General features: G+C 39.8%; 1 long non-coding RNA gene and 1 pseudogene across 1 annotated transcript in view; both read left to right on the top strand.

Moving 5' to 3' along the window:
- Positions 1 to 26,900, top strand: part of LOC137770488 (uncharacterized) — a 73,312-nt gene that overhangs the window by 7,120 nt on the left and 39,292 nt on the right. The gene's annotated exons all lie outside the window — the stretch shown is intronic.
- Positions 1,688 to 6,733, top strand: LOC137770443 (LLGL scribble cell polarity complex component 2 pseudogene; annotated as a pseudogene).

Genomic DNA, 26,900 nt, shown 5'->3' with positions numbered 1-26,900 from the left:
TTGTGGGATCTCAGTTCCCTGACCAGGGATTGATCCCAGGCCACAGCAGTGAAAGCCAGGAATCCTAACCACTAGGCCACCAGGGAACTCCCTAGACTTTGTTTTTCTTTATGATTGGGTCTTGGTAGGTTGTATGTTTCTAGGAATTTATCCATTATTTCTAGGTTATCCAGTTCGTTGGTGTATAATTGTTCATACTGGTCACTTATGATCTTTTTAATTTCTATGGCATCTTTTTTTTTTAATTCTTTTTTAAATTAATTAATTAATTTTTTGCTGTGTTGGGTCTTGTTGCTGCACGCGGGCTTTCTCTAGTTGCGGTGCGTGGGCTTCTCATTGTGGTGGCTTCTCTTGTTGCGGAGCATGGCTCTAGGCACAGAGGCTTCAGTAGTTGTGGCACGTGGGCTCAGTAGTTGTGGCTCATGGGCTCTAGAGCTCAGGCTCGGTAGTTGTGGCACACGGGATTAGTTGCTCTGCGGCATGTGGGATCTTCCCGGACCAGGGCTCGAACCCACGTCCCCTGCATTGGCAGGCGGATTCTTAACCACTGCACCACTAGGGAAGCCCCTATGGCATCTTTTTAAATGTCTTCTCTTTCATTTTATTTTGTCATCTCTTTTTTTTCTTAGTCTTTCTAAGAGTTTGTCAATTTTATTTACCTTTTCAAAATATCAGCTCTTAGTTTCATTGGTTTTTTTCACTTGTTTTTCTATTTTCGATTTCACTTACTTATGTTCTAATCTTTCTTATTCCCATCTTTTTGATAACTGTAGGCTTAATTTATTCTTTTTCTCGCTTCTTGGGGTGTAAAGTTAGGTTGTTTGAGATTTTTTTTTCTTTTTTAATTAAGCATTTATGACAATAAACTTCCCTCTTAGTACTGCTTTTGTTGGATCTCATATGTTTTGATATGTTGTGTTTTTATTTATCTCAAGGTATTTTCAAATTTCCTTTTAAATCCAATTGTTGTTCAAGATTATTGTTGTTTAATTTCCACACTTGTTAATTTTTCCAGTTTTTTGTCTACTATTGAGTGCTAGTTTCATTCCATTGTGGTCAGAAAAGATATTTGGTATAATTTCAATCTTCTTAAATTTGTTAAGACTTTGTTTTGTGACCTAAATGTGAGCTATCCTGGAGAATGTTCCATGTGCACTTGAGAAGAATGTGTTCTGCTGCTGTTGGGTGGAATGTTCTATACAGTAAGTCCCCTACATACAAACGAGTTCCGTTCTGAGAGCACATTCATAAGTCCAGTTTGTTCGTAAGTCCAACAAAGTTAGCCTAGGCACCCAGCTAATACAATCGGCTATATAGTACTGTACTGTAATAGGTTTATAATACTTTTCACACATATAATTCATAAACAAAAAATAAAGAAAACATTTTTAATCTTACAGTACAGTACCTTGAAAAGTACAGTGCACAGTACAACAGCTGGCATACAGGGGCTGGCGTTGAGTGAACAGGCAAGAAAAGTTACTGACTGGAGGAGGGAGAGGAGGTGGGAGATGGTAGAGCTGAAGGATCAACAACAATAGGAGACAGAGGGCAAGCTGCAATTTTCACTCACACCTGACGATGGCACAGGTTCTGGTTCCTTGCTGGATTTAATTCTGTCTACCCTCTTGAAAAAACGAACCAGTGATGTCTGGGTAGTAGCTCTTTTTTTCTCATCATAGATGACATGGTAGCACTGGATTGCATTCTGAACGGCTGCTGCAACCTTCGTGTACTGTTCTACATTCTGGTCCTATGCCTCAAAAACTAACAGTGCCTCCTCAAATAAAGAAAATCCCCTTGCCATTTCCTGCATCGTGAATCTCTTCGGTTCTTCAGTTACTTCTTCTTTCTCTTGTCTCTCTTCGTCCTTGCTCTGGGCCTCCAATTCCATCAGGTCTTCATTAATAATCTCCTCATGTTGCACAGCAAGGAGTTCAATGAAGTCGTCCTCTTGCAGATCTAGCTGAAATAAAGATACTATACTACTGTACTCTGTACAGTACTGTACAGTAAAGTACACAGAAGCACAACTACTTGTAGAGGATGCATGCAAGTGACAATATACGCCAGACAAGTGAACTAACTTACGTGATTGGACATGCGAACACACGTTCCTATCTTTGAAAGTTTGCAACTTGAAGGTTCGTATGTAGGGGACTTACTCTGTATGTCTGTTAGGTCCATTTAGTCTATAGTTTTGTTCAAGTCCTCTGTTTCCTTTTTGATCTTCTGTCTGGATGTTCTATCCATTACTGAGAGTGGAGTCTCTTACTATTATTGTCTTGTCTTGTCTTATATTGTTTATTTCTCCCTTCAAACTGTCAATGTTTGCTCTATATATTTAGGTGCTCTGATGTGTGTAATATATATAATTCTTATATCTTGTTGGTAGATTGGCACTTTTATCAGTATAATGTCCTTCTGTCTCTTATGACAATTTTTGACTTATAATCTATTTTGTGTGATATAAGTATAGCCAACCCTGCTCTATTTTGGTTACTATTTCTGTGGAATGTCTTTTTCCATCCCTTCACTTTCAACCTGTGTGTCCTTTTTAGACAGCATATAGTTGAGTCTTGTTTTTTTAATTTGTTCAGCCACTCTTTGTCTTTTAACTAAAGAGTTTAATATTTTTTCATTTAATGTTAATTACTGACAGAAAAAGATTTACTGTTACCATTGAGTTCACTGTCTTCTGTTAGGTTTTTTGTTTTTTGTTTTTGTTTGTTTTGTTTGTTTGCTTTTTTCTCTGAAAGATCCTTTTATGAATCATGGTGGAATTACCTGTACCAGATATTTTAAATATGCAGAACTTTATAATCATGAGGTGATTTCAGTGAACAAGAAAAGCTTTCCAAAGTGAACTTAGCCAAAATTGTATTTAATCTTCCTTAAATATAGACACATTTTAGTTATTGGGGAGAAAGTCTGTTGAAATATAACAGGAAGTATTCGGATCCCTCTCTACTACTCCTCCGCCCTGCCCCCTGTAGCTTCACATAGCCCAGAATCCATTTACTTTTTTTTTTTTTTAATAAATTTATTTATTTTATTTTTGGCTGCGTTGGGTCTTTGTTGCTGTGCACGGGCTTTCTCTAGTTGCGATGAGCGGGGGCTACTCTTCACTGCAGTGCGCGGGCTTCTCATTGCGGTGGCTTCTCTTGTTTCAGAGTACGGGCTCTAGGCGCGGGCTTCAGTAGTTGTGCACAGGCTTAGTTGCTCCGCGGCATGTGGGATCTTCCCGGACCAGGGCTCGAACTCGTGTCCCCTGCATTGGCAGACAGATTCTTAACCACTGCGCCACCAGGGAAGCCCTCCATTTACTTTTGTTCCAATAACCATTATACTTTATATTCTTTTAAAGTGGAAACTTTGAAGTTGTAATAAATGGATTGTATCATACTACTCAGTTTGTTCAATTCAGTAAGCATTCATAGAGCATTAGGCATCCCTCTAGTTTAGGTACCAGAGAGCAGTAGCTTTCAAACATTTTATACCATGAAAAACAACATTTTATACCATGACTCACAGTAACAAGTATCAATATGGTTAACATTGTAACCCACCATGTCATTTGTGTGCACCTATACTCATAACTGAAACAAGTCTCATGAAATAACACTTATTGGTATTATGGGAGATATACTTTGATATTTTCTGTTCTACTTTTTTTCTTTTTAAAAACTTTTTATTGAAGTATAGTTGATTTACAGTGTTAATTTCTGCTATACAGCATTGTGACTCAGTTATAAATATATATAATATTTTTCATATTTTTTTCCATTATGGTTTAATCACAGGATATTGAATATAGTTCCCTGTGCTATACAGTAGGACCTTGTTGTTTATCCATCCTGTATATAATAGTTTGCATCTGCTAATCCCAAACTCCCAGTACTTCCCTCCCACATCCCCACTCCCTCTTGCCAACCACAAGTCTGTTCTCTATGTCTGAGTCTCTTTTTGTTCCATAGATATGTTCATTTGTGTCCTGTTTTAGATTCCACATATAAGTGATATAATACGGTATTTGTCTTTCTCTTTCTGACTTACTTCACTTAGTATGATAATCTCTAGGTCCATCCATGTTGCTGCAGATGGCATTATTTCATTTTTTTTAATGGTTGAGTAATATTCCATTGTGTGTATATATACATATATACACACATATCACATCTTCTTTATCCATTCATCTGTCGATGGACATTTAGGTTGTTTCCATGTCTTGGCTATTGTACATAGTGCTGCTATGAACATAGTTTCCAGAGGAGGCCCTCCACCGGTGGGTGTTTGAGGTGGTGGAGGCTCTGCAGGAACATCCTTGGGACCCTGACCAGATCCTCATTGGCTGCAGCTTGGGCCTCATCGTCTTCTGGGACCTGCAGGGCAGCCGCGTGCTCTGTCATTTCCTCGGCAGCTAGCAACTGGAGAATATCTGCTGGCAGCGGGATGGTCATCTGATAGCTGCCATTCTGACAGCAGCTACTGCCAGTGGCCCGTGTCCGGTGATACCCAGCAACCAGAGCCCCTGCACAGCTGTGTGCCTTATGGTCCTTTTCCTTGCAAAGCTATTACCAACATCTTCTGGCTGACCACCAAGCAGGGGTTGCCCTTCACCATCTTTAAGGGTGGCATGCTGTGGGCCGGCTATGGGGACTGCCACTGCATCTCGGTGGCCCACAACAGCCAGCAGACAGCCTCTGACTTCACCTCCCGAGTCATCGACTTTACTCTTCTCGTTGAGATGGACCGTGCGGCTGCCTTTGATGACCCCTACGCTCAGGTGGTGCTGGCTGAGGAGGAGCTGGTGGTGATTGACCTGCAGACGGCCGGTTGGCTGCAGATTTAGCCTCCCTACCTGGCCTCCCTGAATTTCTCTGCCATCACCTGCTCCCACCAAGTCTCCAACATCCCCCTGAAGCTGTGGGAGCACATCATCGCTGCTGGCAGCTGGCAGAACACACACTTCTCCACCGTGGAGTGGCCCATAACTCATAGGGCATGAGGACAGCATGGTGAGGTTCTGGGATGCCTCTGGCATGTGCTTGCTGCTGCTCTACAAACTCAGCACTGTACAGGTGTTCCTCACCAACACAGACCCCAGTGAGAGCCTCACTGCCCAGGGCCAGGATGAGTGGTCCCTGCTCTGCAAGGTGGGCTCCTTCGACCCCCACAGTGACGATCCTCAGCTGGGCATCCAAAAGATTTTCCTCTGCAAATACAGTGGCTACCTGGTTGTGGCCACCACGGCAGGGCAGGTGAGGTTGCTGGAGCTAAATGACGAGGAGGTGGAGCACTCCGTGGAGCAGGTGGAGGCTGACCTGCTGCAGGACCAGGAAGGCTACCTCTGGAAGGGGCAGGAATGCCTGTGTGCCTGCCCGGGGCCTGTGCGCTTTGAGCCTGGCTTTCAGCCCTTCGTATTGGTGCAGTGCCAGCCCCTGGCTGTGGTCACCTTCTTGGCCCTGCACTCCCAGTGGCACCTCGTGGCCTTCGGCACCAGCCATGGCTTCAGCCTCTTTGACCACCAGCAGTAGCAGCAGGTCTTTGTCAAGTGCACACGCCTCAATGATCAGCTAGCCTTGGAGGGCCCGCTGTCCCACGTGAAGTTCCTAAAGACATCTCTGTGCCAGTCCTTCCGCTGGACACGTCGCAGCCGGGTGTCCAAAAGGTAGCAGTGGCCCACTGGCCCTCCAGGAGATGTGCAGGAGGGGAGCACCAGGGCAGAGCAGACCCACATGCAGAACATGGAGCTGGCACCCGTGCAGTGCAAGATGGAGGCCCATTTGGCAGCAGACACCTTCATGGGCTTAGTCCAGACCCTCTACTTCACTGACATCTACCTGAGGAACAACTCTCGCCTCTGCCCCTTGCTGTGGGCTGGCACCAATGGTAGTACCGTCTATGCCTTTGCCTTGTGCATGACACCTGAGGAGCAGAGAATAGATGAGCCGGTGCGAGCGGAGCAGGCCAGGGAGATCCAGCTGTTGCCTGGTGGGCATCCTGGTGCTGGACGGACACAGTGTGCCCCTTCTCAAGTCCCTGGAAGTGGCCCATGACCTGTCAAAGAGCCTGGACATTCAGGGAAGCCACCAGCTACTCACTGTGTCAGAAGAGCAGTTCAAGGTGTTTCACGCTGCCCAAGATCAGTGCCAGGCTGAAGCTGAAGCTAACCACCCTAGAGGGCTTGCGGGTGCAGTGAGTCACTGCGGCCTGCTTCCGCAGCTGTCGAGCTGAGGACTATAGGGAACATCACCTGGCTGTCCTCACCAACGTGGGTGATGTCCAGGTGGTCTCACTGCCCCTGCTCAAGCCCCAGGTTCACTATAACTACTTCTGCTGGGTGGATGTCAGCAGCATTGCTTTCTGCATCTTCACCAAATATGGCCAAGGTTTCTACCTGATCTCACCCTCCGAATTTGAGCACTTCTCTCTCTCCACCAAGTGGCTGGTTGAGCCCCAGTGTCTGGTGGATTCAGCAGAAACGAAGAACTACAGCCGCCCCCGCAATGGATCGGGCCCTGAGAAGGCCTTGGGCGGAGCCAGGAACTAAGCCAAAGTGATGGAGAGGAGAGGAGAGGAGGTCGGCCCGAGATGGAGCATGCTCTGCTCAGTGACGAGAGGGTCCTGAAGGAGATCCAGAGCACGCTGGAGCGAGACCAAGGGCACTGTGGCAATTGGCCATTCTTAGCAAGTGGGTTACAGCCTCAGCAATGGGGGAGGATGCTCCTGAGTTGCTATCACTCTATCTCCTTCTGCGGCAGAGTGAGTGGTAGGGGCATCCAGGCTGCATGATGAGCACACACTACTGAGGCCTCTTCCTTGGGTTACCACCCCACCTGGAGAGGCCCATGCACTGGGCCATGCAGGGGCTAGGGGGACCCCCAGTTTCCACCCTGCTGCTGCTCCTGGCCTCGGGAGAGGAGACACCCCAGGTCCTTGGGGCTATCCCTTCCTGGGCCTTGACTATCTTGGTCCTTTTGTCAATGTTGCACAGTTTTTAAACCCCCCACTCCCCCCTTTTTGCTAGTCTTTTAATTAGTTTGTCTTCCTTTTCCTCTCTTGATGTCTTCCTTTGTGTTTTGTTGTTTTTTTGTATAGCTGTGCTTTGATTCCTCTCTTTCTTCTGTGTAGTTTCTGTAGGTCCTTCCTTCCTTCCTTCCTTCCTTCTTTCATTGGGTCTTCTTTGCTGCGTGCGGGCTTCCTCTAGTTGTGGCGAGCAGTGGCTACTCTTCATTGTGGTGCGTGGGCTTCTCATTGAGGTGGCTTCTCCTGTTGCAGAACATGGGGTCTAGGTGCGCGGGCTTCAGTAGTTGTGGCTCGCAGGCTCTAGAGCACAGGCTCAGTAGTTGAGGCACAGGGGCTTAGTTGCTCTGCGGCATGTGAGATTTTCTCAGACCAGGGCTCAAACCCGTGTCCCCTGCATTGGCATGAAGATTCTTAACCACTCCGCCACCAGGGAAGTCTGTGTTTTTCTTTTTTATTGTGGTAAAATATACATAACGTGATATTTACCATCTTAACCATTTTTTAGTACAGTTCAGTGGTGTTAAAGACATTCACATAACTTTTTCATCATGTAAAACTGAACTTCTGTACCCTTTAAACAATGACTCCCCATTCTCCCCTCCCCTCAGCCCCTGGCAACCACCTTTCTACTTTCTGTCTGTATAATATTGACTGCTCTAAGTACCTCATATAAATGGAATCATACAGTATTTGTCTTTTTGTGACTGGCTTATTTCACTTAGCGTAATGTCCTCAAGGTTCATCCATATTACAGTATATTGTAGAATTTCCTTCAAGACTGAATAATGTTCCATTGTATGTATATACCACATTTTGCTTACTCATCTATCCATGGACACGTGGGTTGCTTTCACATTTTAGCTATTGTGAATAATGGTGCTATGAACATGGGTGTACAGATACCTCTTTGAGACCCTACTTTCCATTCTTTTGGGTATATACTCAGAAGTGAAATTGTTGGAGCATATGGTATTTCTATTTTTAATTTTTTTAGGAACTGCCATGCAATTTTCCACAGCCACTGTGCCAATTTACATTCTTATTGGTAGTGCATAAGGGTTCCAATTTTTCCACATCCTCACTGACACTTGTTTTCTGTGTTTTGATAGTAGCAATCCTAATGGGTATAAGGCTGTAGGTATTTTTTTACATGGTTACGTTGAGGCTTACATACAATATCTTAGAGCTGTAACAGTCTATTTTCAGACTGATAATAACTTAAGTTCAGTCACCTACAAAACCTCTACATTTTAAGTCCCCCACACACTTTATATTATTGTTGTCACATTTTACATCTGTTCATATTTGTACCTTTTAACATTTTAAAATTATAGTTTTTTTAATACTTTTTTCCTTTAACTTTTATACTGGAATTAAAAGTGACTTACTCATCATGATTAAAATATTACAGTATTCAGTATTTGTCTACATGTTTACCTTTAAACAACAAATTTCATATTACCAGCCGAAGGCACCATCTTGACTCTCCTCCACGTGGCTAGATAGTGTTGGACCTGCCAGAGCTCCAACATGAGCAAGAGAGAAGCCAGTCCTTTCAGGAGCCCCATCAGAAAAGCTGGGGAGGGTGAAATAGGTAAAGGGGATTAACTGAATGGTGATGGAGGGAAACTAAATTTTTGGTAGTATGCATGCTGTAGTGTATACAGAATTAGAAATATAATGTTGTACACGTGAAACTTATATAATGTTATAAATCAGTGTTACCCCAATAAAATAAATTTTAAAATATATCAGTCCATCAATTACAGAAAATGTATTAGAGCAATGCAAGTTGTTAATAATAGGGGGAACTGTGTGTGTGTGGCAGGAAATAGGAGGAAGTATATGAGAACTTGGTAATTTTTGCTTTTTTTCCCATGAACTTAAAACGGTTCTAAAAAATAGTCTATAATTTAAAAAATATTTTAAATTATGAGCATCTGCTACTTTTGTAATCAGCAAAGAATCAGCAAGAAAAGAATACGTACTGTTTTTTTGAAAGAGTCAGTATTATGTGTGTTTGGAATTTAGGAATGCGTAAATAGGGAGCTCTGGGACACCACCTTTAGTCATGTACGCAGGGAACTAAGAAATGCCAGTTTCCGGAGAGAGAGACTACATCATTTATGTTTAGTAATCAAAGGCGAATGGCCATGTGGCTCAGAGAAAGAGAGAGAGCCTGAGAGAATGGCTGCTTTTGTTCTGATGGCTTTCTTTTTCCTAGTTTTAGTATCCTTTTAATTAACTTTACTTTTTGCCTAATCTCTAAAGCATCACCCTGCCCCTGAAAATGTCTTTTTTTGAGAATCTTCCCAAAGGGACAAGAAAGCCAGCTTAGTCATCCCCAGCATCTGTAAAATGGAGGCATGAGCTTTATATACGCAGTCATTGTAATAAAACTCCACCATCACGTAAATAGCTGTGGGATCCGCTCCCGCTGAAGTTGATCTATAGTAAAAATGAGGAAGCGTGCCCTGTCTTTAAGGCAACTACAATCTGGTAGGGGAGACAACGCATGAATTCTTGAGAAGTCTATGCAGGCAACAAGTCACCATCTATAACCAACTGACAGCTGTGTACTACATGCTGAGTAACTGATATAGATGACAGTGCTACATACTTCGAGGAAGGAAATAGCACTCAGTTTTGAGTCATGGTGACAGTACTGAATATGAGGGAGAGCTGTAATCACTAAAACTAAATTTAAGTTATGAGTAAATGATTCTACGCAGCAAACTACACAGAAACATCCACTGCATTTGTCGATTATTGTTTTAATTAATTCTTAGTGAGAAACTGAAACCAACATCAATCTGTCTACAAGTAACTTAGGTATTTTAACATGTTCACTAAGTTCTTGTTCTTTTTATTTTTTTTAATTCTGAAGTCTAACATACATACAGCAAAATGCATAAAATATAAACATTCAGTTTCACAAATAATTACAGAGCAAACACCTGTATTCCAACCAACTAGGTCAAGAGATAGGCTATTTTAAGTTCCACAAGTCTCCAGAATGTCTTTTCTTGATCACAAGCTCTCCCTTTTCCCAAAATGTAACCTCTGTATTGACCTTTGTAATAGTTACTTCCTTGTTTTTCTTTATAGTTTTCCATCTATATATTGATCCCTAAAAATGTTGTTTTATTTTTCCGATTTTTATCTTTATATATATACAGAATCATGCTATATGTATTTTTTGTTTTCCCTTTTGCCCAACATTATGGTTTTTTTGAGATGCATCATGCTGTTTTCACTCTTCAATAGTGTTCCATTGTATGGATATACTAAAATTTATCCTTGCAGAGTCAAGATAGCGTAATAGGAGGATGCAGAATTCACGTCTCCACACAACTAGGGCACATGCCAGGCACCAGTGGGGGACCACGGACACCTAAGGGGACAGGAGGAACCCCCAGTTACTGGCTTGCAGGATCTTGGTTCGCAGGCTGGAGGTTGGGCCCAAGCTCCTGTGGTGGGAACTCCGAGTCCAAAGTGCTGGAATAACAGAGAAACTCAGACCCCAGGGAATATTAATCAGAGTGAGGCATCCCGGAGGTTCTCATCTCAGTACCAAGACCCGACTCTATCCAACTGCCTGCAAACTCCAGTGCTGGGTGTCTCAGGCCAAACAACCAGTAAGACAGGAATACAGCAACACCAGTCACCAAAAAAAAAAAAATGACAAAAAAAATGTTACAGACGAAGGAGCAAGGTAAAAACCTACAAGACCAAATAAATGAAGACAAAATAGGCAACCTACCTGAAAAAGAATTCAGAGTAATGATAGTAAGGATGATACAAAATCTCAGAAACAGAATGGAGAAAATACAACAAACATTTAACAAGGATCTAGAAGAACTAAAGAGCAAACAAACAGTGATGACCAACACAGTTACTGAAGTTAAAAATACTCTAGAAGGAAGCAATAGCAGAATAACTGAGGCAGAAGAACAGACAAGTGACCTGGAAGATAAAATAGTGGAAATAACTACCGCAGAGCAGAATAAAGAAAAAAGAATGAAAAGAATTGAGGACAGTCTCAGAGACATCTGGGACAATGTTAAATGCACCAATATTCAAATTATAGGGGTTGCAGAAGAAGAAGAGAAAAAGAAAGGGTCTGAGAAAATATTTGAAGAGATTATAGTCGAAAACTTCCCTAATATGGGAAAGGAAATAGTCAAGTCCAAGAAGCACAGAGAGTACCATACAGGATAAACCCAAAGAGAAACACACCAAGACACATATTAATCAAATTAATAAAAATTAAATACAAAGAAAAAATATTAAAAGCACCATGGGAAAAGCAACAAATAACATGCAAGGGAATCCCCATAAGGTTAACAGCTGATCTTTCAGCAGAAACTCTGCAAGCCAGAAGGGAGTGGCAGGACATATTTAAAGTGATGAAAGGGAAAAACTTACAACCAAGATTACCAAGCAAGGATCTCATTCACATTCGATGGAGAAAATAAAACCTTTACAGATAAGCCAAAGTTAAGAGAATTTAGCACCACCAAACCAGCTTTTCAACAAATACTAAAGGAACTTATCTAGGCAGGAAACACAAGAGAAGGAAAAGACCTACAAAAACCCAAAACAATTAAGAAAATGGTAATAGGAACATACATATCAATAATTACCTTAAATATAAATGGATTAAATGCTCCAACTAAAAGACATAGAGGGGCTGAATGGATACAAAAACAAGACCCATATATATATGCTGTCTAGAAGAGACCCACTTCAGACCTAGGGACACATACAGACTGAAAGTGAGGGGATGGAAAAAGATATTCCATGCAAACGGAAATCAGAAGAAAGCTGGAGTAGCAATTCTCATATCAGACAAAATAGACTTTAAAGACTATTACAAGAGACAGAGAAGGACACTACATAATGATCGAGGGATCAATCCAAGAAGAAGATATAACAATTATAAATATTTATGCACCCAACATAGGAGCACCTCAATACATAAGGCAAATGCTAACAGCCATGAAAGGGGAAATCGACAGTAACACAATCATAGTAGGGGACTTTAACACCCCACTTTCACCAATGGACAGATCATCCGAAATGAAAATAAATAAGGAAACACAAGCTTTAAATGATACATTAAACAAGATGGACTTAATTGATATTTATAGGACATTCTACCCAAAAACAACAGAATACACATTTTTCTCAAGTGCTCATGGAACATTCTCCAGGATAGACCATATCTTGGGTCACAAATCAAGCCTTGGTAAATGTAAGAAACTTGAAATCATATCAAGTATCTTTTCCGACCACAATGCTATGAGACTAGATATTAGTTACAGGAAAAAAACTGTAAAAAATACAAACACATGGAAGCTAAACAATACACTACTAAATAACCAAGAGATCACTGAAGAAATCAAAGAGTAAATCAGAAAATACCTAGAAGCAAATGGCAATGAAAACCTGATGACCCAAATCCTATGGGATGCAGCAAAAGCAGTTCTAAGAGGGAAGTTTATAGCAATGCAATCCTACCTCAGGAAACAAGAAAAATCTCAAATAAACAACCTAACCTTACACCTAAAGCAATTAGAGAAAAAAGAATAAAAAAACTCCAAAGTTGAAAGAAGGAAAGAAATCATATAGATTAGATCAGAAATAAATGAAAAAAAAAAATGAAGAAAACAATAGCAAAGATCAATAAAACTAAAAGCTGGTTCTTTGAGAAGATAAACAAAATTGATAAACCATTAGCCAGACTCATCAAGAAAAAAAAGGAGAAGACTCAAATCAACAGAATTAGAAATGAAAAAGGAGAAGTAACAACTGACACTGCAGAAATACAAAGGATCATGAGTGATTACTACAGGCAACCATATGCCAATAAAATGGACAACCTGGAAGAAATGGACAAATTCTTAGAAAAGCACAACCTTCCAAGACTGAACCAGAAAGAAATAGAAAATATAAACAGACCAATCACAAGCACTGAAATTGAAACTGTGATTAAAAACCTTCCAACAAACAAAAGCCCAGGACCAGATGGCTTCACAGGTGAATTCTATCAAACATTTAGAGAAGAGCTAACACCTATCCTTCTCATACTCTTCCAAAATATAGCAGAGGAACACTCCCAAACTCATTCTACGAGGCCACCATCACCCTGATACCAAAACCAGACAAAGATGGCACAAAGAAAGAAAACTACAGGCCAATATCACTGATGAACATAGATGCAAAAATCCTCAACAAAATACTAGCAAACAGAAGCCAGCAGCACATTAAAAGGGTCATACACTCTGATCAAGTGGGGTTTATCCCAGGAATGCAAGGATTCTTCAATATATGCAAATCAATCAATGTGATACATCATATTAACAAGTTGAAGGATAAAAACCATGTGATAATCTCAATAGATGCAGAAAAATCTTTTGACAAAATTCAGTACCCATTTATGATAAAAACTCTCCAGAAGGTAGGCATAGAGGGAACCTACCTCAACATAATAAAGGCCATATATGACACACCCACAGCCAACATTGTTCTCAATGGTGAAAAACAAAAACCATTTCCACTAAGATCAGGAACAAGACAAGGTTTCTCACTCTCACCACTATTCAACATAGTTTTGGAAATTTTAGCCACAGCAATCACAATAAAAAGAAATAAAAGGAATCCAAATCAGAAAAGAAGAAGTAAAACTGTCACTGTTTGCAGATGACATGATACTATACATAGAGAATCCTAAAGATGCTACCAGAAAACTACTAGAGCTAATCAATGAATTTGGTAAAGTAGCAGGATACAAAATTAATGCACTGAAATCTCTTGCATTCCTATACACTAATGATGAAAAATCTGAAAGAGAAATTAAGGAAACACTCCCATTTACCATTGCAACAAAACGAGTAAAATACCTAGGAATAAACCTACCTAAGGAGACAAAAGACCTGTCTGCAGAAAACTATAAGACACTGATGAAAGACATTAAAGATGATACAAACAGATGGAGAGATATACCGTGTTCTTGGATTGGAAGAATCAACATTGTGAAAATGACGATACTAACTAAGGCAATCTACAGATTCAGTGCAATCCCTATCAAACTACCAATGGCATTTTTCACACAACTAGAACAAAAAATTGCACAATTTGTATGGAGACACAAAAGACCCTGAATAGCCAAAGCAATCTTCAGAAAGAAGAACGGAGCTGGAGGAATCAGGCTCCTGGACTTCAGACTATACTACAAAAGCTACAGTAATCAAGACAGTATGGTACTGGCACAAAAACAGAAATCAATGGAACAGGATAGATCAATGGAACAGGATAGAAAGCCCAGAGGTAAACCCACGCACCTATGGTCAACTAATCTATGACAAAGGAAGCAAGGATATACACTGGAGAAAAGAGACTCTCTTCAATAAGTGGTGCTGGGAAAACTGGACAGCTACATGTAAAAGAATGAAATTAGAACACTCCCTAACACCATACACAAAAATAAACTCAAAATGGATTAAAGATCTAAATGTAAGGCCAGACACTGTAAAACTCTTTAGAGGAAAACGTAGGCAGAGCACTCTATGACATAAATCACAGCAAGATCCTTTCTGACCCACCTCCTAGAGAAATGGAAATAAAAACAAAAATAAACAAATGGGACCTAATGAAACTTAAAAGCTTTTGCACTGCAAATGAAACCATAAACAAGATGGAGAGACAACCTTCAGAATGAGAGAAGATATTTGCAAACAAAGCAAGTGACAAAGGATTAATCTCCAAAATATAGAAGCAGCTCATGCAGCTCAATATCAAAAAAACAAACAACACAATGTAAAAATGGGCAGAAGACCTAAATAGACATTTCTCCAAAGAAGATATACACATTGCCAACAAACACATGAAAAGATGAATGCAAATCAAAACTTCAATGAGGTGTCACCTCACACTGGTCAGAATGGCCATCATCAAAAAATCTACAAACAATAAATGCTGGAGAGGGTGTGGAGAAAAGGGAACCCTCTTGCACTGTTGGTGGGAATGTAAATTGATACAGCTACTGTGGAGAACAGTATGGAGGTTCCTTAAAAAACTAAAAATAGAACTACCATACGACCCAGCTGTCCCACTACTGGGCATATACCTTGAGAAAACCATAATTCAAAAAGAGTCGTGTACCACAATGTTCACTGCAACTCTATTTACAATAGCCAAGACATGGAAGCAACCTAAGTGTCCATCGACAGATGAATGGATAAAGAAGATGTGGCACATATATGCATTGGAATATTACTCAGCCATAAAAAGAAGCGAAGTTGAGTTATTTGTAGTGAGGTGGATGGACCTAGAGTCTGTCATACAGAGTGAAGTAAGTCAGAAAGAGAAAAACAAATACAGTATGCTAACACATATATATGGAATCTAAAAAAAAAAAGGTTCTGATGAACCTAGGGGCAGGACAGGAATAAAGACACAGACGTAGAAAATAGACTTGAGGACACGGGGAGGGGGAAGTGTAAGCTGGGACAAAATGAGAGAGTAACATTGACATATATACACTACCAAATGTAAAATAGATAGCTAGTGGGAAGCAGCTGCATAGCACAGGGAGATGAGCTTGGTGCTTTGTGACCACCTAGAGGGGTGGAATAAGGGGGGTGGGAGGGAGATGCAAGAGGGAGGGGATATGGGGATATACGTATGCATATAGCTGATTCACTTTGTTATACAGCAGAAACTAACACACCATTGTAAAGCAATTATACTCCAATAAAGATGTTAAAAAAAATAAATAAATATTTAAACAAAAATTTATCCTTTTGCATTTTGATGTGCATTTGCGTTTTTCTTCAGTTTTGGACTTTACACCCATTGTTGCTAGAAGACATTCTTGTGAATATATCCTGGAACACGAGTACCCAAGCTTATAATATCTGAAGTCTTTGTGATTCTCTTTCTGTGTCTCTAGTTTCTGACTCTTACATAGAATCTTTCTTTATCTCTGTACTTACTTATCTTTGTAAACTGATTATCCTCCTTGAAAATCATTTGTAAAAATAATTTGAGTTCTGGTATTAAGGTGCTTGCCTCCAGGGAAGGCTTGTATTTACTTTTCCAGGCAACATTGGACAGTTTAGTACAGAACTAACTTAAACCAAATTTCTGGCTTGAGTTCCATGGCCAGTTCAGGCAATGTGACCCTAGGTTGCAAATCTCTGGACAGGTCAGTTTATTTCTAGTTCCTCTGTACCTTGAAAGTGTAACCTCTTGAGTACTCTAAAACTGGAGAAACATGGAGAAAGTCTCCTGTTAGACACTGGAACTTGAGGAGGTCTTGGCTTTTATTTCTAGTCCCCTAATTTTGCAGGGGCATTAAGACAACAGTGAATTTTCTCTGATCAGCAAGTGTCCTCAGGAAAAAAGAAGCTTTTGTGGTGGCTTATCTCTCTGGGTTCCTACTTTCCCGTTAGTCTTTGTCCGGTAATTCCCTACTAGCTTGTTAGCTCTCCAATGCGTTTTAAATGGTTTTAAATCTTTTAATTCAGACTTCTTAGCTGCTTTTTTGTAGGAGCATTACTTCAAGTTACCCAGCTCACACTCTCTGGAAACAAAAGTTCCAGGCTAAGTCATTATGAGGTAATTCTAGAGCCTGCTACAGAGGATAGGGTAAAACTGGATTTGGCTTTCTGCAATCTTGGCATGTAGTACACAACTTTACTAGCCAATGTTCTTGCCTTTTGTTAGATTCTGGTCTTATTCTGCCCATATTGGTCTACAGACATACCCCAAATCCTTCTAGCTGGAAAAGCATTGTCTTGACCTCTAACAGTATGTTCTGTATTTCTTTCTCTCAGAGTTGCCATTACATCTTAATTCTCTTCATTCTTTTCTAAAAAGCCAGACTTTAGACTGGGCCAGAGACCAAAACCATGCTACACAAATGTCTGTGTCTTTAACCATCTTTTTCTTGGTTTTTAATCTGTTAAATATTAGTGTTTTCTGGCTCTCTAGCATATTTATGATCATCCTTCATTTTAATAACAGAAAATTTGGACTATTTCTGTATGAAGACAGTGCCTGGTGAGGCAATTTCTCATTCTTTAGTTTGCATACAGACATCTTTGCTTTCTCTCAGTTCTCTTAAAACTTAAAAACATCTAGTTGTTCTTGAAAAATTCTAGAGATCAATATGGCCTGTTACCAGTTACTTTACAGTTTTTCATTGTGTAGTAGAAACATATAGGGCTGGGGAGGAAGACTACAGAGGTAAAGTGCCATGTTCACCGTATCATAAAAAGAGTACATACTATCAGCATGACTTATCAGTGTTGATGATGACCCTGATCACCTTGCTGAGGTAGTGCTTGTCAGGTATTTTTCCACCACTCTTTTATTTCCCCTTTCCACACTGTGCTTTTCGGAAAAGAGTCACCATGCACGGCCCACACTTAAAGAGTGGGGAGTCATGCTTCATCCCCTTTAGGGTGGAAAAGCTGCATACATTATTTGGAATTCTTCTGCATGGAAAATTGTCTCTTCTCCCCCATTTTTTTGTTTATTCCATCGTTTATTCGGATTAATATAAACTCATGGGTATTTATTTTAGAGCTTGGATTGTAAGCCAATGTTACTTTATTTTATTGCTCAAATGGTTCCATATTTGACCATTGGGAGCTTTTTCAGTTGGCTCTTTCAGTGTAAGTCCCTTTGACATAACTCCATCTTTTGGGTTTGTTGTTGTCAGCATATCTTTACTTTCTGACACTACAAGATACTCCAGGCTCATCCTGCATATTTCCTGCTCTAGTTCCAGAACTAGCATTTTTTCCTAAAGAGCAATAGTTCCTTTTATTGGAGAATGGTATTATAAACCAAGAATTGGATGCAGATGTGCTCATTGTTCCTGGGGTATTGTTGCTTCTAGACCTTCTCAGCTGACAGTGCAAGGAAATATATGTGTATACTAATCCATGTATATGTACATATCTATAAGTCTTTTTATATGTAATCATTTGTATCTACATTAAACTTAAAGCAATTTCATATTAATGTCTCCAAATGTAACCTGTTATCAGAAAGAGCATTCTAGCTTCCTTCCCTTATCTGTAAACTCCCACTCCAACAGTGAGAAATCTGCCTTGCACCATCCCTAATTTACTGTAATTTACTTAATTGTTCAAGTCTGGTAATCTGTATAGAGTATTAGAGTTGTTAGCCTGAATCTCTGTGGAAAACAAGAGTCTGGCCCTTATGGACAGTTTCTTTTGCCTTTTGTCTTACAGACTCCACTCATTTCTGGAAGTTAATTAGGTCAGCAATTCCCCCATTCCCTACGGTAAGGTAATTTCATATATTTGTAAATCAGTTAGATTATTTTGTCACGTTCTGCACTTTTTCCTGGAGTTTCCTGATCTCCTAAATGATTTTTTTTAACTGCATACATTAAGGTTCACTCTTTGTATCGTAAAATTCTGTGGTTTTAAAAAATGCAGTGTCATGCATACACAATTACAGTATCATACAGAATAATTTTACTGCTCGAAAAAAATCCCCTGTGCTTCACCTATTCCACCCTTCTCTCCTTTTCTTGAATCCCTGGCAGGCACTGATCTTTTTACCATCACTATAGTTTTTCCTTTACCAGGATGTCATATGCCTGGAATCACACAGTATGTAGGCTTTTCAAAGTAACTTACTTCACTTAGCAACTTACATTTAAGATTCATGCATGTCTTTTTGAGGCTTGATAGCTCACTTCTTTTTTTTAATCACTGAGTGATATTCTATTGTCTGGATGTACCACAGTTTATCTATTCACCTATTGTAGGACATCTTGGTTGCTTCCAGTTTTGCTGAATATGAATAAATCTGCTATAAATATTTGTATGTTTTCAGATCAGTTGAGTAAATACTTAGGAGAATGATTACTGGATTGTATGGTAATACTGTGTTTAGCTTTATCAGAAGAATTGCCCAGCAGTCTTCCAAAGTGGTTGTACCATTTTGGAGTCCCACCAGCATGAATAAATCCTGTTCTCCACATCCTTGCTAGCAGTTGGTATTCTCAGGTTTTTTGGGTTTTGTTTTGTTTTTTGGTATATTAGCCGTTCTGATATGTAGTAACATCTCACTGTTGTTTTAATTTTCAATTCTTAATGATAAATTATGTTGAGAATCTTTTCATATGTTTATTTACCATATGTATATATCCTTTAGAGAGGTGTCTCTTCAGATCTTCCGCACATTTTTGTTTTTGCACATTTTTTATTGGGTTGTTTTCTTATTGCGAAGTTGTTTTTGGTTTTTTTTAAATCTGTGCTTTTTAATTATTTTATTTTTATTTATTTTTGGCTGTGTTGGGTCTTTGTTTCTGTGCAAGGGCTTTTCTCTAGTTGCGGCAAGCGGGGGCCACTCTTCATCGCGGTGCGCGGGCCTCTCACTATTGCGGCCTCTCTTGTTGCGGAGCACAGGCTCCAGATGCGCAGGCTCAGTAGTTGTGGCTCATGGACCCAGCCACTCCGCGGCATGTGGGATCTTCCCAGACCAGGGCTCGAACCCGTGTCCCCTGCATTGGCAGGCAGATTCTCAACCACTGCGCCACCAGGGAAGCCCTTATTGCTAAGTTTTAAGAGTCCTTTGTGTATTTTGGATACCAGTCTTTCATTGTTATGTGTTTTGCATATATTTTCGCCTGGTCTGTAGCTTGTGTTTTTATTATCTTACCAGTGTCTTTTTCAGAGCAGAAGCTTTTAATTTCAGTGAAGTCCAGCTTACCTTATTTTTCCTTTCATGGATCAAGCTTTTGAGGTTCTGTGTAAAAACTCACAAGACCCAAGGTCAACTAGGTTTTCTCCTGTATTATCTTTTAGAAGTTTTATAGTTTTGCATTTTACATTTGGGTCTATGATAAACTTTGAATTAATTTTTGTGGAAGGTATTAAGTCTCTGTCTAGGATTATTTTTTTGCATGTGGATGTCCAACTGTCCCAGCGACATGTGTTGAAGAGACTGTCCTTTTTCCATTGAATTGCCTCTGGAGCTAATATTTTAAAAATAGGCACAGGCATCCATTCTGGTGAGGATGGATTTTGGGTCTATAAATATAGGAATATAGAAAGATTCTCAAGACTTATTGAGAGAGGAAAAAGGAAATTGCATAATAGTACATAATATTCCGTTCATCTTTAAACATACATACAACAAAATTATACATTGTATATGTGTTTATAAACTTATAGAGAAGGATCTAAAAGGCTATACATCAAACTTTCAACAGTGTTTCTTCCAAGGAGAAGTGATTTGAAGTGGCAATAAAGAAGGATTTTAGGCAAAGAAGTATTTCTAAAAATCTTAAGGAATATTCTATAATGATAAAAATGGCATTTAAAAATATTAAAATATGGACTCAAAATATATAAAATAAAAAATGTCAGAACTTATAAAGTATATAGATAATTTATAATCATATTTGGAGATTTTAACATAGCTCTCTTAGTAACTAATAGAAAAAGCAGACAAAAATTAGTGAGAACATAAAAGATTTGAATATCATGAATAACAAACTTTATAGGCATAAGGTATTCTGTGATATACATTCTTTCAAGTCCATATGGAACATTTACCAAAATAGGTCTTATATTGAATCATATAAGTCTAAAAAAATTTCAAATAATTTAAATCATGGAGTATGTTTCCTGATCACAGTGGAATTAAGCTAAGGATATTTACAGTAAGATAACTAGAAAAATCATCATTTGGTATTTAAGTTGTTTATTTTGAAACAATCTATGGGTCAAAAGAGAAATCACAACAGAAATTTTATTAAGATTTGTTTGATGTGGACCGTTTTCAAAGTCTTTATTGAATTTGTTACAGTATTGCTTCTGTTTTATGTTTTTTGGGTTTTTGGCCATGAGGCACGTAGCCAAAAAACTACATGCTCCCCAACCAGGGATTGAACCCACACCCCCTGCATTGGAAGGCAAAGTCTTAACCAACTGGACCGCCAGGGAAGTCTGACAACAGAAATTTTAAAATATTTTTGTTTGAATGATAATGTAAATACAACATATCAAAACCTGTGGTTTGCAATTAAAGCAGTGCTTCGAGGATAATTTTTCCCCAGTTTTATTGAGATACAATCGACATACAGCACTATATAAGTTAAAGGTATACAGGATAGTGATTTGACTTACATATATCTGAAATGATTACCACAGTAAGTTTAGTTATCATCAGCATCTCATTAAATACAAGAAAAAAAGAGAAAAAGAAAAAACTTAGAGGAAAAAGAAAAAACTCTTAGAGAATAATTTTTTTTTAGCTTTAAATGTAAATATTAGAAAAGAAGGGCTTCCCTGGTGGTGCAGTGGTTGGGAATCCTCCTGCCAGTGCAGGGGACACGGGTTCGAGCCCTGATCCGGGAGGATCCCACATGCCGCGGAGCAACTGGGCCCGCATGCCGCAGCTGCTGAGCCCACGTGTCACAACTACTGAAGCCCACACACCTAGAGCCCGTGCTGCACAACAAGAGAAGCCACCATGGTGAGAGGCCCGCACACCACAACTGAAGAGTAACCCCCTCTCACTGCAACTAGAGAAAGCCCACACGCAGCAACTAGAGAAAGCCCGCGCGCAGCAACTAGAGAAAGCCCGCGCGCAGCCACGAGGACCCAACACAGCCAAAAATAAATAAATAAATGTATAAAAAAAAAAGGAAAAGAAGGCAGACTGAAAATCACTGATCTAAACATTATCTCAAATGGCTAGAAAAAGAGCAGTAAATTAATTGTAAAGAAAGTAGAAGGAAGGAAAAATTGAAGAGGAGAAATCAGTAAAAAAATCAAATAGCCAAAAGAGAAAAAAATCAATATAAAAGTTAAATCTTGAAAAAATTAATAAAATTGATACCCCACCCCCAGCTCCACAGCAAGACTGATAAGTGTCTTGTACATTTGCACACAACTAGGACATCAAAGAGTTAGGTGCAGAACAGACTCAGGTGTTAAGAAGAATAAATTGCATGAAAGGGCTAGCACCATGTATGGCACAAAACAAGTGTTTAGAAAACTTTTCTTGAGTTTGAAACATGCCTATATTAGTTTCCTGAGTCTTCCATAAAAATTACCACAAATTGAGTGGCTTGAAACAATAGAAATATATTCTCCCACAGTTCTGGAGGCCAGAAGTCGAAAATCAAGGTGTTGGCAGGATTGGTTCCTCCTGGAGTCTCTGAGGGAGAATCTCTTCCATGGCCTGTCTCCTGGTTCTAGTGGTTGTCAGAAATCCTTGGTATTCCTTGGCTTGTAGCTGAATCACTCCAGTCTCTGACTGAATATTCACATGGCCTTTTCCTCTGGGTCTCTCTGTGTTGTCAAATATTCCTCTCCTTTCTCTTATAAGGACGTTGGTTATTGGATTTAGTGCCTCTCTAAATCCAGCATAATCTCATGCTGAGATCCTTAATTTAATTACATCTGCAACACCCTATTTCCAAATCAATAGGGGGTAGGACTTGGACATACCTTTGGGGAAGATGCTATTCAACTTACTATACTGTCTAATTATTCTAGACTCTAGAGAAGAAAAGAGGCATACAGGACCAGAAAGAGATTTTTTCAGAGACTAAACCCAAAGATGAAAACTCTTACAAGATCAGTTTAAGACATCCAGGATCTCTGGGGAATAAAATTGGGGCTCTGACTGGATATGCATTTTTAGAGTAAGCCCAAAGAGGATAAGGATTTCCCCTCCTCCATGAACTAGAGTGAGGACACTAGGAATGATCTCTTAATAGGACCAGGTAGATTAAGGAAGATAAATTGGCACACAGGTTTAACTTATACTGGGTAAGAGGAGAAAAGTAGAATGGAGTGGAGCTGCTTTCCTTATGCAGAGTGGAGGCTGCCTTCTTTATGCACCCTCCTGTGGTGCATTCAGACGCAGTCACAGGACACAATCTTGGCTCAGTATAACTAGGAAAATTGACATTATTTTTCTGTTTTCAAATCACTTTAATAAACAAGATTTCCACAAATTTTTGCAACCCCTTATAAGGCATTGCTATTCCAACTTTAAAATCAGGAAATAGAGAATCTGAGAGATCATACAATTCGCTGAGGGCATGAGAATCCTCCAGGCCTTCAGTAGTGATATTGAGATTTACTGCACAAGCTTCCTCAACTAAGAGTTATTGCGATACCCATCTTGTAAATGAGGAAGCTGAGGCTTAGAGAGGTGCTGTACCTGGCCCAACCACATACGTCTAGTGAATGGGAGAGCCAGTATTTGATCCCAGTTCTGTCCAGGAGACCATGGACTATGACCCTTGAGCCTGATATTGCTCTAGACTGGGAGGTCTTTTGGCCTTTCTCAAAAAGGCATTTGAGATTAAAGCTATCTTGCTTCTTATTCCTGTTTTCATCACACAGAGACCTCAGTATAAGTAAGTACTCCTGACCAATTTCCTCTACCTGCCCTTCATGCTCATAATTGTCTATAGTCCCTTGTCCTTAACCCAAACCTCTCCCACCTCCCAAACTTTCCACTGTGTTCCCTCGTATTCCTACTCCATAATCAGCTAATGCCCTGTAGCCTCAATTTCTTCTTAGTTTCTGCCTCCTTCTTAGTATAAATGCAGTCCAACTCTCCCTTGAGGACACGGAATTTCCTGAAGGTCTCTGAAGTGAAAATTTTTATTCTCATTAGCAACCCATCTGAAGTCAAGAGGTGAATTTGAGACCCTTTTTACTTTCCACTGTAACTTCCCCAGCTGTTACGGATTGAATTTTATACCTGCAAAATACATATGTTGAAGTCCTACCCTCAAAATGTGACCTTGTTTGGAAATAGGGTCATTGCAGATATAGTCAATTAAGATGAGGATTAAGGTGAACCCCTAATTTAATATGACTGGCGTCCTTATAAAAAGGGGAAATTTAGGCACAGATATGCGCACAGGGCGAATGCCATATGAAGATGAAGCAGAAAATCTACAAGCCAAGGAGCACCGAAGATTGCCAGCAAACTGCCAGAATCTGGGAGAGAGGAATGGAACAGATTCTCCCTCACCACTCTCAGAAGGAACCAATTTTCCTGACACCTTGACTTCTAGCTTTTAGAACTGAGACAATAAATTTCTGTTGTTTAAGCCACCTAGTTTGTGATACTTTGTTATGGCAGCCCTAACAAAGTAATACACCAGCTCTTCGGTAAAAATCCTGTTTCACTTTAAGGCTCAGACCATTCAACCCAACTCATCCTTCAGATCTCAGTTTAATGGTTATTTCTTCCAGGATACTTCCTTGATTTAGATTCTTTGGTATAAACTCTCACAAAATGATTTTCCTTCTTTTTGGAACACTTATTTACCTCAGCTTGTAATTGCACAGATGTTAGTGTTGTTTGATTGATATTTGACTTTACCTCTAGCTCCTAAACTCCATGACCCCAGCAAAAGTTTCCCTTGTGCTCACCATCATATCCCCAGTAGGTGCTTAGCAAATATTTGTTGAATGAATTAAAGCATTCCATTGTTTCAGAAGTTAATTTCTTTTTGAAATACAAATAACCTTTGGCAAATATAATCCACCAAGCCTTATCAGTTAACTGATATTTAATATGTACATGAAGGTTAAGTCCAAGAGGGCTCTGAGTTTTATGTTATCAGATAATTGCTTCCTAAATGACACTTGGCTTCTTTTTGAGTCCTATCTCTTGCTCTTGTCTACTTTGACAACTATTTCACTGACTTTTTTTTTCTGGCTTCTTTGAATTTTTTGTTGACAATCCCATGGTCTCCAGAATCTTCTTTATCATCTTTTAGCATCAGTTGCCTCAGGTACTTTTGGGGGATTTCTTGGCAGCTGTTGTGACATTTTAATTTGTTGTAGCCATTACATGGCATCTTGGCCGTACTCCTAGATTTGGCCATGTTTGTCTTCTCGTCAAGATTTTAGAACATTAAAGAGGTAGATGGCCTACCGTTATTTTTAGCCCCAGATGTAGGAAACTTGCTCTTTTTCAAATGGTAGTAACAAATAGCTAGTGCTGTCTTGAAATTAGCCAAGGATGCACCAGTATACAACTTGGGGCAGACAATGCCTTGGTGATAAGTGTGAATGCAAGAGAATGACAACCCATGAGGTGTTTCTTGGATTTTTTTAAATAGGTGTCTCTTCCCAATTGGAGCTGGGATGGCAGATGTTGTTCAGGTGTTTCAGAAATGATGGTGGATTAAAATACTAGACAAAATACTAGACAAAATCAGAGGGGAGAATATCAGAATTCAGCTGCATAACTGGTACATTCTAAAATTTTAGTACCTATTCTACTTCTGGGGTTCAAAAATCAAATATTACTACATGGTATTGTGGCATAATAAGAAATATATTTGGTCTTTGCTGGCCCCACCTCCTTCTCGGCACAGAGCTGCTAAAACCCTAGGAATCTCCTGAGAGATAAGAGCGTTTTTTATATGCTAATGAGATGACTCCTGACTGGGACTCCTACATAGCTTCAGATTCGGGGCTAGAAAAGATCAAGCCAGAATAAGAGGGTTTGATCTTTCAGTCCCCCATCCCCACCTCAGAGGAGGAGAGGGGAGCTGTAGATTGAGTTCAGTCACCAATGGCCAATAATTTAATGAATCATGTCTGTGCAATGAAATGTGCGTACAAACTCCTGATCAGTGGGGTTTAGAGAACTCAGTTGGTGAATATGTTGAGGTCCTGGGAGGTGTGCCTGGAGAGGGCATGGAAGCTTTATGCAGCACCTCAACAAATACTCCTCATTCACCACCAGCACCTGCCAGTACCTTTCCCTATGCATCGCTTCCATTTGTCTATTCCTGAGTTGTATCCTTTATAATATACCAGCAAACATATTTGTCAGTTGTGTAGCCCAGTGCCAAATTGATATACAAAATGTGGTATCATTCAGCCCTAAAAAGTAACAAAGTACTGATACATGCTACAGTGTGGCTGAACCTTGAAAGTGTTACGCCAAGCAGAAGAATCCAGACACAGAAGGCCACGTATTGTGTGATTCTTTTTATATGAAATGTCCAGAATAGGCAATTCCATAGAGACAGGAAGTAAATTAGTGGTTTCCAGGGGTTAGGGGAAGGGTAAAATGAGGAAAAGCTGCTAAGTATGGGGATTCTTTAGTGGGTGATGAAAATACTCTGGAGTTGGATTGTGATAATGGTATCACAGCTCTGAATATACTATAAACTACTGAATTGTACACTTCATTAGTGTGAACTTTATGGTATGTGAATTGTAATACAATAAAGCTGTTATTAAAAACAAAGGAAAAACCCACAAAGACACCACTGTCCCTCAAAAAAAATCCCAAAACTTTTCAGTGACTTTCATGCCTATATATGTCTCTTTACCTCATCTACTGCTACTCTTCCACTAGATCATTTTGCTTTAGCCACACCAGCCTCCTGGCCATTCTTCAAACATGCCAGGCCCTCCCCAACTTTGGGTCTTAGAACTGTCCTTTCTACCTGGACTCCTCTTCCCCCAAAACTAATTCTCTCATCATCAGGTGTCATTTTCTTATGCTGACTGTTCTATTTAGTGTTGCTTACAGCCTGCACACTCCTCTGCTGATCCTTCTTACCTACACTAGTTTTTCTTTTTCCCTAACACCTCCACTTTCCCTAAAACCTTATGGATTTGATCCTGGTTATGCCACTGTTAACTGTGTGTGACTTGGGCAAGTTACCTAACATTCTTGAGCCTTAGTTTCCTCATCTACATAATGGGGAGTTTAATAGTATCTGCCTCATGGATGTGTTGTGAGAATCAAAATATTTAATACTTGTTAAATGAATAGCATACTGTCTGGCACACGGAAAGTGTAGAATGAATGTT

The sequence above is a fragment of the Eschrichtius robustus genome, chromosome 10 (genome assembly GCF_028021215.1).
Source record: "Eschrichtius robustus isolate mEscRob2 chromosome 10, mEscRob2.pri, whole genome shotgun sequence".
In the NCBI taxonomy this organism is placed as follows: domain Eukaryota; kingdom Metazoa; phylum Chordata; class Mammalia; order Artiodactyla; family Eschrichtiidae; genus Eschrichtius; species Eschrichtius robustus.
The sequence above is the reverse complement of the archived record's forward strand: the minus strand, read 5'-3'. Positions and strand labels throughout refer to the sequence as shown.